The sequence below is a fragment of the Herpailurus yagouaroundi genome, unplaced genomic scaffold (assembly GCF_014898765.1).
Source record: "Herpailurus yagouaroundi ecotype Mexico unplaced genomic scaffold, PumYag 419, whole genome shotgun sequence".
Classification (NCBI taxonomy): Eukaryota; Metazoa; Chordata; class Mammalia; order Carnivora; family Felidae; genus Herpailurus; species Herpailurus yagouaroundi.
The window spans coordinates 453,602-468,651 of NW_024412636.1; the positions used below are offsets into that span (position 1 = coordinate 453,602).

The 15,050-nt window shown below is 40.1% G+C and overlaps 1 protein-coding gene and 1 non-coding gene across 7 annotated transcripts in view; both read left to right on the plus strand.

The window, feature by feature from the left end:
* Positions 1-15,050, plus strand: part of CFAP92 (cilia and flagella associated protein 92 (putative)) — an 83,419-nt gene that overhangs the window by 35,098 nt on the left and 33,271 nt on the right. The window lies entirely within an intron of this gene.
* Positions 595-679, plus strand: TRNAL-UAG (transfer RNA leucine (anticodon UAG)). The gene has a single exon. It is a non-coding gene; the product is annotated as a tRNA-Leu (tRNA).

A 15,050-nucleotide genomic window follows, 5' to 3' on the forward strand; every position in this document is an offset into this window, starting at 1 on the left:
TTTATTTTTGGGACAGAGAGAGACAGAGCATCAACGGGGGAGGGGCAGAGAGAGAGGGAGACACAGAACCGGAAACAGGCTCCAGGCTCCGAGCCATCAGCCCAGAGCCCGACGCGGGGCTCGAACTCACGGACCACGAGATCATGACCTGGCTGAAGTCGGACGCTTAACCGACTGCGCCACCCAGGCGCCCCTACTGGGGTTTATTGTATCTATATCATTTGTTTCTGCTCTTCTGCTGGCTTTAGGCTTTATTTGTTCTTCCTTTTCTAGATCCTTTAGGTGTAAATTTAGGTTACACCTAAAGTATTAGGTATTTGAGACTTTTCTTGCTCTTGAGGTAAGCCTGTAGTGCAATATATTTCCCTTTTAGGACTGCCTTTGCTGCATCCCAAAGGTTTTTGGACTTGTGTTTTCATTTTCATTTGCTTCCGTATACTTTTTTATTTCTTCTTTAATTTCCTAGTTAACCCATTCATTCTCTAGTAGGATGTTCTTTAGCCTCCATGTATTTGTGGTCTTTCCGATTTTTTTTTCTTGTGGTTGACTTCAAGTTTCATAGCATTGTGGTATGAAAATATGCATGGTCAGGATGCCTGGGTGGCTCAGTCGGTTGAGTGTCTGACTTAGGCTCAGGTCATGATCTCATGGTTCGTGGGTTCGAGCCCCACGTCGGGCTCTGTGCTGACAGCTCAGAGCCTGGAGCCTGCTTCCGATTCTGTGTCTCTTCCTCTCTCTGCCCCTCCCCCGCTCATGCTCTGTCTCTCTGCCTCTCAAAAATAAAGAAACATAATAAAACAATTTTTTTTTAATATGCATGGTATAATCTCAATCTTTTTGTACTTGTTGAGGGCTGATTTGTGACCCAGTATGTAATCTATTCTGGAGAATGTTCCATGTGCATTCTAAAAGAATGTGAATTCTTCTGCTTTAGGATAGAATGTTCTGAATATATCTGTTAAGTACATCCAGTCCAGTGTGTCATTCAACGCCATTGTTTTCCTGTTGATCTTCTGCTTAGATGATCTGTCCATTGATGTAAGTGGGGTGTTAAAGTCCCCTACTATTGTATTATTGTATTATCATCAGTGAGTTTCTTTATGTTTGTTGTTAATTGATTTATATATTTGGGTGCTTTCAGGTTGGGGGTACAAATATTTATAATGGTTAGATCTTGATGGGTAGACCCCTTAATTATGATATAATGCTCTTCTTTATCTCTTGTTACAGTCTTTGGTTTCAAATCTAGTTTAGGGGTGCCTGGGTGGCTCAGTCGGTTAAGTGCCCAACTCTTAGTTTTGGCTCAGGTCATGATCTCATGGTTCGTGAATTCGAGCTCCACTTTCAGCTCTGTGCTGACAATGTGGAGCATACTTGGGATTAATTCTCTCTCTCTCTCTCTCTCTCCCCCTTTCTCTCTCTCTGCTCCTCCTTCACTCTCTCACTCTCAAAATAAATAAAGTAGGTTTTTTTTTCCCATTTTTTAAAAGTTTATCTGATATAAGTATATGGTTACTCTGGCTTTCTTTTGGTGTCCATTCTCATGATAGATGGTTTTCATCCCTTCATTTTCAATCTGCAGGTGTCTTTAGGTCTAAAATGAGTATCTTGTAGGTAGCATATAGATGGATCTTGTGTTTTTATCCATTCTGATACCCTATGTGTTTTGATTGGAGCATTTACATTCAGAGGGATTATTGAAAGATATGAGTTTAGTGCCATTGTGTTATCTGTATACTTGGTGTTTCTGGTGATGTTCTCTGTTTCTTTCTAGTCTTTGTTGCTTTTGGTCTTTTTCTCCCCACTCAGAGTCCCCCTTAATATTTTTTGCAAGGCTAGTTTAATGGTCACAAACCCCTTAGTTTTTGTTTGGGGAAATCTATCTCTCCTTCTATTGTGAATGACTGCCTTGCTAGGTAAAGTATTCTTGGCTGTGTATTTTCCCCATTTAGCATGTTGAATATATCCTGTCATTCCCTTCTGGTGTACCAAGTTTCTGTGGACAGATCTGCTGAGAACCTGATCTGTCTTCCCTTGTACATTAAGGACTTTTTTCCCCTTGCTGCCCTCAGGATTCTTTCCTCGTCTGTGTATTTTGTGAATTTTACTATGATATGCCTTGGTGATGGCCAGCCTTTGTTGAATTTAATGGGAGTTCTCTGTACTTCTTGGATTTTGATGTTTGCATTCTTCCCCAGATTAGGGAAGTTTTCAGCTGTAGTTTGTTCAAATAAATCTTCTGTCCCTTTTTCTCTCTATCTTCTGGGATTTCTATGATATGAGTGTTATTCTGTTTTAATAAGTCACTGAATTCCCTAAGTCTACCTTCTGATCCATTACCACTTTTTTTCAGCTTCATTGTGTTTCATAATTTTGTCGTCTGTATCACTAATTTGTTCCTCTGCTTCATCCATCCACGCTGGCATGGCATACACTCAGATTTGCATCTCGGTTATGGCATTTTAAATTTTGGTCTGACTAGATTTTAGCTGTTTTATCTCTGCAATAAGGGATTCTCTAGTGTCGTTGTTGTTGTTGTTTTTTCAAGCCCAGCTAGAATCCTTATAATTGTTTTACATTCTGATTCAGACGTTTTACTTATATCTGTATTGATTAAATCCCTGACCATCATTTATTCCTTCTTTCTTTTGGGATTAATTCTTCCATCTTGTCATTTTGGAGGAAAAATTAAATTAAATTTAATTTAAATTTAAAAAATTTTTAAATAAAATAAAGCTAGATTCTAGGTATGCTTTGGTCTGCTTGTTAAGAGCAGCTTGATAGGAAAAAAAAAAAGACAAAAATTAAAAAATAAGTAAATAAACAAAACTTGCTCTTTCTGTATCCAAGAAAAACAAAGCAAAACAAAAACAGAATCAGCCAACCAATCAACCAACCAAAAACCTGAAGGAAGCTAGATCCTGTTTCCCCTAGAACTGAAGCTTTGCAGCACTCTATGATCAGTAGACTTGGTGTGGGCAAGGGGTTTGTGCTGGTCTTCGGGGAAGGGGACTGCTGTTCTGATTCTCAGGTGGACTTGCCCTATTGGAGATGTGCCTGGAGGGAGGAGTGGGCACGGCTTGGTGTAATGGCTCCGTTCTCCACTTGGTGGTGCTGTTTAGCTCACTGAAGTCAGTCAGTGCTGGTGGGCTAGGGGTGAAAATGACTTCAGCCTTCTCTCTAGTCTCTGGAGTGGAAGGTCCATACCCTCACAGACACGCATCAGTCATCCTTCCTGTATCTCCAGCTTTTGTTAGATCCCCACCTTCACCCTGTCTGTGTCCAAGCTGTCTGCCTGCCAGGTGCTGTTGCCCTTCTGTGTCTTATCTCTCAGGTATGGCTGTGTTTCAAAACCCCACACTTCAGAGATCCCCACACTTCAGACCAGCACTAATCCTCTGGGGGAGGATCTCTCTGTGCTGTGGCTGGTGCCAGCTTGTCCCAGAAAACATTTGTGTGATTGTGCAGCAGTAGTGGCTCAGTATTTATGGTAAATTGCAACACACAGCTGGTGCCAGGGTTTGCTGCCCTCAGCTGGTGTCTAAGTTCCTATACTGGTGAACGGGGCAGCTCTATGGTGCCCACCAGGTCTTTTAACCATGGAGAGGCCATATCACCTCTACCAAATGCACTCCAAGCTGGGGAACTACTTTTCCCCATGTGACCCAGGGGATCTTTAGATGTGCTGCCTGCTCCTAAGGCTCCACCCCACTTCCTTGCTGTAGCATCACCAGGGGCTGAAGTCCGAAATTTCAGACTCTGCGTGCTCTGCTGTTTATAAGAACTGGTGATATTGTTGGGCACCTGGGTTGCATCAGTTGGTTGAACATCCAACTCTTGATTTTGGCTCAGGTCATGAGCTTACAATTTATGAGATCGAGTACCACGTAGGGCTCCATGCTGACAGCACAGAGCGTGCTTGGGATTCTCTTTCCATCTCTGTCTGTCCCTCCCTTGCTCACGTGTGCACTTTCTTTCTATGAAAATAAATAAACAAACTGAAAAAAAAACTGGCAGTACTGAAATCCTCTCCTTTTTTCCTGTCAATGGTTTTGGGGAGCAGTTTTCTTGTGCAATCCCCCATGCACATTTTCACTCTTTTTTTACCCATCGTTTCTCTCTGTCTCTCTCTAGCTACTCTCTCCGCATTGAGAGCTCCCTTCCCACCACAGCACCTGGGGCTCTTTTCTACCACAAATCAAGTCTGCACTTCCTACCTTCCACGGGTCATTTTTTCTGTTTGTAAATGTGTAGCTTTGTTCTCTAAGACTTTCCATCAATTTCTTGGGTGTTCAGAATGATTTGATATTTATCTAGCTGTTTGGGGTGTGGGGAGGCAAGCTTAGGGTTGCCCTACTCCTCTGCCATCTTAACCCTCCCCCCATTCCAGCCATTATTTCTTTAAATACATTTTAGTACTACCCTTCTTCTCTCCTTCTAGGACTCCAATGACACGAAGGTTAGTTCTTTTGTTATAGTCCCCACAGGTCCCTGAAGTTTTAGCTCATTTGTTTTTAGCTTATTTTTCCTCTATGTTCTTCAGATTGGATAATGTATATAGTTTTATCTTCAAGTTCACCAGATCTTTTCTCTGTCCTTTCCATTCTGTTATTGAGCCCATCCATTGAGTTTTAAAATATTAGTTATTGTATTTTTCAATTCTAAAATTTCCATTTGGGTGGTGCCTGGGTGGCTCAGTCAATTAAGCCTCCAACTCTGGATCTCAGCATAGGTCTTGGTTTCAGGGTCATGAGTTCAAGCCTCACATTGGGCTCCATGCTGGGTGTGAGGCCTACTTAAAAAAATAAAAATTTTCATTTGGTTCTTCTTTATTTCTTTGCTGAGACTTAAAACAATTTTTTTTTTCCATTTGATTCAGTAATGTTCATACTTGCTTTAAAATTCTTGTCTGGTAATTCCAAGAGGTGTCATTTGGTGTTAGCATCTGTTGATTGTCATTTGTCATTTAAGAAGTGGTGAGAGTGGGCATCCTTGTCTTGGTCCTGACCTTACGGAAAAGGCTCTTGGTTTTTCACCATTGGCAATGATATTAGCTGTTGGTTTTTCATAGAAGGCCTTTATTATGTTGAGGTATTTCCCCTCTAAACCTACTTTGTTGAGGTTTTTTTTTTTATCATGAATAAATGTCATACTTCGTTAAATGATTTTTCTGCCTCTGTGGAAATGATCATATGGTTCTTATCATTTCTCTTATTGATGTGATGCATCATGTTGATTGATTTGCAAATATTGAACTACACTTACAAATCAGAAATAAATTCCACTTGATCATGGTGAAAATTTTTTTTAAATGTATTGTTGGATTTGGTTTGCTATTATTTTGTTGAGGATTTTTGCATCTGTGTTCACCAATGAGAGTGGCCTATAGTTCTTTTTTTGTGATGTCTTTATCTGATTTGGGTATCAGAGTAATGCTGGCCTGATGGAATGAATTTGGAAGTTTTCCTTTCTTTTCTATTCTTGGAAATAGTTTGAGAATAATAGGTATTAACTCTTCATTATTTTTTTTTCAATATAAGAAATTTATTGTTAAATTGGTTTCCATACAACACCCAGTGCTCATCCCAAAAGGTGCCCTCTTCAATACCCATCACCAACCCTCCCTCCCTCCCACCCCCCATCAGCCCTCAGTTTGTTCTCAGTTTTTATTTATTTATTTATTTATTTATTTATTTATTTATTTATTATTTGTTTGTTTATTTATTTATTTATTTATTTATTTAACTGAAAAGTCCACATTGTGTTCTCAGTTTTTAAGAGTCTCTTATGCTTTGGCTCTCTCCCACTCTAACCTCTCTTTTTTTTTTCTTCCCCTCCCCCATGGGTTCCTGTTAAGTTTCTCAGGATCCACGTAAGAGTGAAAACATATGATATCTGTTTTTCTCTGTATGGCTTATTTCACTTAGCATCACACTCTCCAGTTCCATCCACGTTGCTACAAAGGGCCATATTTCATTCTTTCTCATTGCCACGTAGTACTCCATTGTGTATATAAACCATAATTTCTTTATCCATTCATCAGTTGATGGACATTTAGGCTCTTTCCACATTTTGGCTATTGTTGAGAGTGCTGCTATAAACATTGGGGTACAAGTGCCCCTATGCATCAGTACTCCTGTATCCCTTGGGTAAATTCCTAGCAGTGCTATTGCTGGGTCATAGGGTAGGTCTATTTTTAATTTTCTGAGGAACCTCCACACTGTTTTCCAGAGTGGCTGCACCAATTTGCATTCCCACCAACAGTGCAAGAGGGTTCCCGTTTCTCCACATCCTCTCCAGTATCTATAGTCTCCTGATTTGTTCATTTTGGCCACTCTGACTGGCATGAGGTGATATCTGAGTGTGGTTTTGATTTGTATTTCCCTGATGAGGAGCGACGTTGAGCATCTTTTCATGTGCCTGTTGGCCATCCGGATGTCTTCTTTAGAGAAGTGTCTATTCATGTTTTCTGCCCATTTCTTCATTGGGTTATTTATTTTCGGGTGTGGAGTATTAACTGTTCTTTAAATGTTTGATAGAATTCACCTGTGAAGCAAATGGTCCTGGATTTTTCGTTTGTTGGGAGTTTTGTGACTACCAATTCAATTTCTTTCCTGGTAATCAATCTGTTCAAATTCTATTTCTTCCTGATTCAGTTTTGGTAGGTTATATGTTTCTAGGAATTTATCCATTTCTTCTAAGTTGTCCGATTTGTGGGCGTGTAGTTTTTTATAATATTCTCTTATAATTGTTTGTATTTCTGTGGTGTTTGTTGTTATCCCTGCTCTCTTTTTTAATTTAATTTTTTATTTTTATCTCTCTTCTCTTTTATATGTTTTTATTTTCTTGGCTCCTTTCCACTTTTTTGTTGTTGTTGATAAGTCTGGCTAGAAGCTTATCAATTTTATTTATTATTTTTGAAGAACCAGCTCCTTGTTTCATTGATCTGTTCTATTGTTTGTTTTAGTTTCTATATCACTTTTCTTTTCTAATCTTTGTTGTTTCCTTCCTTCTGCTGGTTTTAGGTTTTGTTATTCTTTTTCTAGCTCCTTTAGGTGTAAGGTTAAGTTGTTTATTTGAGATTTTTTTGTTTCTTGAGATAAGTCTGTATTGCTATAAACATCTTTCCTAGAACCACCTTTGTTGTGTCCCAAAGGTTTTGGGGTTTGTGTTTTCATTTTCATTTGTTTCCATGTATTTTTTTAAAATTTCTTATTTTATTTCCTGGTGGCCCATTCATTGTTTACTAGCATGTTATTTAACCTCCATGTATTTGTGATCTTTCCAGGTTTTTTTCTGGTGATTGACTTCTAGTTTCATAGTGTCGTGATCAGAAAAGGTGCATGTTATGACTTCAGTATTCTCGAGGTTTGTCTTGTGGCCTAATATGTAATCTATTCTGGAGAAGGTTTTTTTAAATTTTTTAAGTATTTACTTATTTTTGAGAGAGAGAGCACACACAGGGGAGGGGCAGAGAGAGATGTGAGCAGAGGATCCAAAGTGGGCTCTGCACTGACAGCAGTGAGCCCAGTGTGGAGTTCGGACTCACAAATTGTGAGGTCGTGACCTGAGCCGAAGTCGGACGCTTAACTGACTGAGCCACCAGGCGCCCCACACCCTATGTCTTTTGATTGGAGCATTTAGTCCATTTACATTCAGAGTAATTATTGATAGTTATGTATTTGTTGCCTTTTTATTACTTGTTTTATGGTTGTTTCTGAAGATTTTCCCTGATCCTTTCTTCTCTTTCTCTCTTTCATGGTTTGATGGTTTTCTTTAGTGATATATTTGGATTTCTTTTTTTTTTATTCTTTGCATATTTATTAGTGTATTTTTATTTGTGGTTACTATTATGTTTGTATATAACATCTTCTGCATAGAGCAGTCTATGTTAAATTGATGGTTGCATATGTTTGAACCCATTCTTTACTCCTCTTCCCTCCCATGTTTTAGTGTCATATGATGTCATATTTTACATCCTTTTACTTTATGAGTCCCTTGACTCATATTCAAAGAAATACTTATTTTTAATGCTTGTGTAGTTTTTATTTTTCATACTCTCACCTGTATTCTTTCCATTAGACTCAAAGAGTTCCCATTAAGGGGCGCCTGGGTGGCTCAGTTGGTTAAGGGTCTGACTTCGGTTCAGGTCATGATCTCACGGTTCATGGGTTCGAGCCCTGCATCGGGCTCTATGCTGACATCTCAGAGCCTGGTGCCTGCTTTGAATTCTATGTCTGTGTGTCCCTCTTTCTCTGCCCTCCCCCACTTGCACTCTGTCTCTCTTTCTCTCTCTCAAAAACAAATAAACATTAAAAAAATAAAGAAAAAAGATTTCCTGTTAATATTTCTTGCAGGGCTGGTTTAGTGGTCATGGACTCCTTTAGTTTTTGTTTGTCTGAGAAACTCTTTATCTGTGCTTCTACTCTGAATGATAGACTAGCTGGATAGAGTATTCTTGGCTGCAGCTTTTTCCCTTTCAGCACTTTGAAGATATCATGCCACTCCCTTCTGACCTGTAAAGTTTCTGCTGAAAAGTTTGCTGGTAGCCTTATAGGCTATTTTTAATTTAATTTAATTAAAAAAAATTACATCCAAGTTAGTTAGCATATAGTGCAACAATGATTTCAGGGGAAGATTCCTTAGTGCCCCTTACCCACTTAGCCCATCCCCCCACCCCCTCCCACACCCCCTCCAGTAACCCTCTGTCTGTTCTCCACATTTGAGAGTCTCTTGTGTTTTGTCCCCCTCCCTGTTTTTATATTTTTGCTTCCCTTCCTTTGTGTTCATCTGTTCTGTGTCTTAAAGTCCTCATATGAGTGAAGTCATATGATATTTGTCTTTCTCTGACTAATTTCACTTAGCATAATACCCTTTAGTTCCATCCACGTAGTTGTAAATGGCAAGATTTCATTCTTTTTGATTGCTGAGTGATACTCCATTGTATCTATATACCACATCTTCTTTATCCATTCATCCATCAGTGGACACTTTGGCTCTTTCCATACTTTGGCTATTGTTGATAGTGCTGCTATAAACATGGGGGCACATGTGGCCCTTTGAAACAGCATAACTGTATCCCGTGGATAAATGCCTAGTAGTGAAATTGTTGGGTCATAGGGTAGTTCTATTTTTAATTTTTTGAGGACCCTTCATACTGTTTTCCAGAGTGGCTGCCCCAGTTTGCATTCCCACCAGCAGTGCAAAAGGGATCCTGTCTCTCTGCATCCTCGCCAACATCTGTTGTTGCCTGAGTTGTTAATGTTAGCCATTCTGACAGGTGTGAGGTAGTATCTCATTGTGGTTTTGATTTTTGTTTGCTTGATGATGAGTGATGTTGAGCATTTTTTCATGTGTCGGTTGGCCATCTGGATGTCTTCTTTGGAGAAGTGTCTATTCCTGTCTTTTGCCCATTTCTTCACTGGCTTATTTGTTTTTTGGGTGTTGAGTTGGATAAGGTCTTTATAGATTTTGGATACTGACCCTTTCTCTGCCATGTTGTTTACAAATATCTTCTCCCATTCTGTCACTTGCCTTTTAGTTTTGCTGATTGTTTCTTTACTGTGCAGAAGCTTTTAATTTTTATGAGGTCCCAGTAGTTCATTTTTGCTTTTGTTTCCCTTGCGTCTGGAGACGTGTTAAGAAGTTGCTGCAGCTAGGGGCGCCTGGGTGGCTCAGTAGGTTGGGCATCTGACTTCGGTTCAGGTCATGATCTCACATTCCATGAGTTCGAGCCCCGCGTTGGGCTCTGTGCTGACAGCTCAGAGCCTGGAGCCTGCTTTGGATTCTGTGTGTGTCTCTCTCTCTGCCCCTCCCCTGCTCATGCTCTGTCTCTCTCTGTCTCAAAAATAAATAAAAAAAACATTAAAAGAAATATTTAAAAAGAAATTGCTGCAGCTACGATCAAAGAAGTTTTTGCCTGCTTTCTCCTTGATGATTTTGATGGCTTCCTGCCTTACATTTAGGTCTTTCATCCAATTTCAGTTTATTTTTGTGTGTGGTGTAAGAAAGTGGTCCAGGTTCATTTTTCTGCATGTCAGTGTGTCCAGTTTTCCCAGTACCACTTGCTGAAGAGACTGTCTTGATTCCATTGGATATTCTCTCCTGCTTTGTCAAAGATTAGTTGGCCATACATTTGTGGGTCCATTTCTGTGTTCTCTATTCTGTTCCATTGATCTCAGTGTCTGTTCTGTGCCAGTACCATACTGTCTTCATGGTTATAGCTTTGTAATACAGCTTGAAGTCCAGGATTGAGATGCCTCCTGCTTTGGTTTTCTTTTTCAAGATTGCTTTGGCTATTTGGCGTCTTTTCTGATTCCATACAAATTTTAAGATTGTTTGTTCCAGCTCTGTGAAGAATGCTGGTGTTATTTTGATAGGGATGGCATTGAATATGTAGATTGCTTTAGGTAGTGTTGACATTTTAACAATATTTGTTCTTCCTATCCAGGAGCATGGAATCTTTTTCCATTTTTTTGTGTCTTCTTCATTTTCTTTCATAAGCTTTCTATAGTTTTCAGTGTATAGATTTTTCACCTCTTTGGTTAGATTTATTCTTAGGTATTTTATGGTTTTTGGTGCATGGGCTCTTCTTTTTTAATGTTTGTTAATTTTCGAAGGAAGAGAGACAGAGCATGAGTGGGGCAGTGGCAGAGAGAGGGAGACACAGAATCTGAAATGGGCTCCAGGCTCTGAGCTGTCAGTGCAGAGGCTCAAACTCACAAACTGCGAGATCATGACCTGAGCTGAAGTCGGTTGGTTAACCGCCAGAGCCACCCAGGCCCCCCTTCAAATAAACTTTCTGATCTCTTTTCTCTCTCTTCTTCTTTTGGGATCCTTATATTTTATTAAAAATTTTGTTTGTTTTTGAGAGAGCACGTGTTGGGGAGGGGCAGAGAGAGAGGGAGAAAGAGAATCTTAAGCAGGCTCCATGCCCAGCACCGAGACTGACATGGGGCTCTATCTCATGACAGTGAGATCATGACTTGAGCCAAAATCAAGAGTCAGATGCTTAATTGAGCACCCAGGCGCCCCCTTCTGAGATCCCTATAATATGAAAGTTATTATGCTTGATGGAGTTGCTGAGTCATAACACTATTCTCAATTTGCATAATTTTTGTTGTCTCATTTGCTCATCTTGGTTACTTTACTGTCTTCCAGGTTATTAAATCATTCCTCTGCTTCATCTAGCCTCCTATTTATTCCATCAAATGTATTTTAAATTTCATTTATTTTGTTCTTCATCTCTGATTGATTCTTTTTTTTATCTCTTTGTTAAGGATCTCACTGAAGTCCTCCACTATTTTCTCCAGTGAGCATCTTTACGATCATTACTTTAAATTCTCTATCAGGCATATTACTTCTATCCATTTTGCTTATGTCTCTTGCTATGGTTTGGTCCTGTTCTTTCATTTGGGGCATCTTTCTCTGTCTCCTCATTTTGTCTAACTCTCTGTGACTGTTTCTCTGTGTTAGGAAAGTCAGCTACTTCTCCTGCTCTTGAAGGTAATGGTCTTATGAAGAAAAAGTCCTATAGTGGCTCTTCAGTGTTCCCTGTTCCCTGGGACCTGGCGCTTCAGGGAGTGCCTCCTATGTGTGTTGTTTATACCCTGCTGTTGAGTCCTGGCACCCTCCCTTTTTTTCAGTCCAGTTGCCTGCAGAGGCTGTTTTTGCCTGTTGTGGGCAGTGTTTGGCTCCCAGCAGGGGTGGGGTGCATTTTAATAAGGTGTGCACTGGTCTGCTTGTGAAATGAGACCTGCCAGCACAGCTGCTCCTGCTAGAACTAAGGTCCCACAAAATATGCAGGTCGGGAGATGAGGTGTTGGTGCAGTTTGTGCCCGTTTTCTGGGAGAAGGGCCCTGCAGTGTGGGGACTGAGGCAAGCATGACTGGAAAGGGTAGGTCTACCAAAGTTTGTGGAGTGGGGGAGACCTTGGTGTAAGCCAGTTAGGTAGTGAGTGTCAGTGATGCACTGGTTCCTGCAGGTGGCCGTATGTTTTTGCTGGGGCTAGGGGAGGGAAATGGCACCTGCCAGCTCCTTTGTTCCTGGAGAGGTTTCCCTGCTATCCCTGCCTCTCTGGGCCATGATTTGCGATGAGTGAATCACTCTCCCTCTTCTCTGCCCCCACCACCCCTGGCATTTTTCAAACTGGTGCTTCTAGGCTGTGTCTGCCTGGGTTGTTTGTTATGCAGTCTCTTTAAGGGTGAGAACTCTACTTTCTAATGTCTTCTGGGCTCTCCCAGGGCTGAATCTACTGATTTCTAAAATTCTAGGCTTTAAGTCTCAGTCACAAAACTCAGACCCTCTTTCTTTCAATACCACATGTTATGGGGATTCATCTTCCCTTTGTGGGCTCCCTGGTGTGAAAGTCTATTTTTTGGCCTTCTCTGCAACATTGGCTCCTTTCCCACCACATACCGACACAGTTCGTCTCTTTCCCAAACCATGTCTTTCCCCTTCCCACCTTCTTTGATGTGACCTCTTCTCTACCTTTAGTTGTGGAGTTGTTCTGTTAGTCTTCAGATCATTTTCTGGGTTATTTACACTGATGTGAGCGTTATCTCGTTGTATCTGTGGGAAGAGGTGTGTGCTTAGGGTCCTCCTACTCTGCCATCTTCCCAGCCTCCTCAGATATCTTTTATACAAGTTTCTTCTCTCCTCCTAGAGCTCTGATGATACAAATGTGAGACCTTTTCATATTGTCCCACAGGTCCTTGAGGCTCAGTTTACTTTTAATTTTCAGTCTTTCTTTCTCTATGTGTTCAGGTTGCATACTTTCTATTGATCTATCCTCAAGGTCACATACTTGTTCCTCTGCCATCTCCATTTTGTTCTTTGGGCCATCCAGCAAATATTTAATTTCAGTTATATTTTTTAGTTCTAAAATTTCCCTTTGGTTCTTTGTTATTGTTTCTATTTGCTGAGACTGGTTACCTTCCATTTGTTTCAAGAATGTTTGCAGTTACTTGTTGGAGAATGATTATAATTGCGGTCTTAAAGTTTTCATCTGATAACTCCAGTATTCATGTCATCTCAGAGTTGGCATTTGTTGGTTGTCTCTCCCCCTGATAATTGGTCAACATTCCTAGTTCTTTGTATGTCAAGTAATTTTGGATTATATCTTAGACATTTTAAATATTATGTTATGAGCCCCTGAGTCTTTTTAAATCCTATGGAGAATGTTGGTTTCTTTGTTTTATTAGACAATAACCACAGTTAGGGTGAAGGTGTAATTTCCAGTTTACCTTCTGTAGCTGTGGCTTTAAGGCCAATTCAGTATTCAAAGATTTTGTAGTGATATTTAAGCCTGTGCTGCATGTGCACTACTCAGGGGCTAGTCTGAGACCTGTGCAGTGGTCTCTCTATAGTTCAGTTCTCAGAACCCCTGGTATGCTGCTTAAGGCCAGATCCACACATGCATAGTTCAGGTATAAGCCCAAGTTTACACATAGCTTTATGGAATCCTTTTCTTGATTTTCCTATCTACACTCTCCAGTTCCTAAGGAATCCTCTTCCTGGTCTGCTGGCTTGAAAGGTGTATCTTTAGTGTTTCCACTCTAACATGCCTTTCCTGGGACTTGGACTGCTTCTGAGAATAGGTGGTGGGAAGATATGTAGAGTAAAAACAATAGCGAGGGTGTACCACACACTTTGTATCACAGTTCCTTTGGTCAAAGAGGATTTCCCTCTTTTGGATTTTTAGGTGCCTTTCGGTGGTTGGCTGGGTCAGTTGGTAGAGCATGCGACTCTTGATCTCGGGGTTGTAAGTTTGAGCTCCACATTGGGTGTATTTATTACTTAAAACCTTCAAAAAACAAACAAAAGTTTTTTCAGTGCCTGCCCAGTTGCTGCCACTGCCATCAGATTGCAGCGTTGGAACTTGAACTTGAATGAGGGCAGGGCCAGGAGAGAAAAACAGGAGATCCTCCCCAACCTCTACTCTTTGTATCTTGTAGTGGCGGGGGAGCGTGGTGGCGGGGAGTCCCTCCTCCCATTCTTTAGAACAGAAAGAAAGGGCTTCTCTTAGAGCTCTGTCAATGCCTGGTGCACAATTCTGGGATTCAGGCTTCCTTTTGAATCCAGTCTGTGACATACAGGAGGAAGATAAAATCCAGGAAACTCACAGCTAGATTGGTTGTACTTTGAGTTTGTTCTCTTTCTGCAATCTACCCATTACCGTTTACTTTCCAGAGACCTCTGACAGCAGCTCCATGCATTCTGTCTACAGTTTTTGGTTGCATTCACCGGGAGATACATGGCGGATGTGCTTACTCCATTTAGCCAAATTTTAAAGTTCATCTTGACCAGTTTTAATTTTTCTTTTTTATTATTGTTTTATAGATGTTCTTTTTATAGTCTGCATACAAGTCCTTTATCAGATGTTTAGGTATTGCCCATATTTTATGCCAGTTGAGGACTCGACTTTATTTGACAAAGTCCATTTTATTAACTCTGGCTGTTATAACTAGTGCTTTTTTGTGTCCTGTCAAAGAGATCTTATCCTTCGTTCATGAAGATTCTCTCCTATGTCTTCTTCTAGAAGATGTAAAATTTCAGCTTTTGTATTTAGATCTATGATTCATCTAGAATTAATTGCATTTTTCTGACCATGAAAACTGTGTATTTCTCTATTTCGATTTTCTTTAATTTCTCTCTGCAATAGTTTGTAGTTTTCAGTGTGTACAGGTCTTACACATCTTTTATTGCATTTCTTTCTAGGCATTTTATGTTTTTATGGTATTCTAGGTGATATCTTTATTCATCACCAGTAAATTGAAATACAATAGATTTGACCTTGATATTCCTTTTTATACACATAACCAAATATATTTAGTTTATATGTATCTGATAATTCTAATATCTTATGCCTTTGTGCAACCAATTTTGCTAGTAGTACCTTTTACCTTAGTTATTTTGTGATTTTTTACTATGAGCTCACATTTAATTGGACTTTATCTGTGGGGATTCTTTGAGGCCAAGGTTGAATGTGGATTTCTCTAGGTTTCTTGATTGCTTCTCCCAGGTACCTGGGAGCATACCAGCCCAGGATT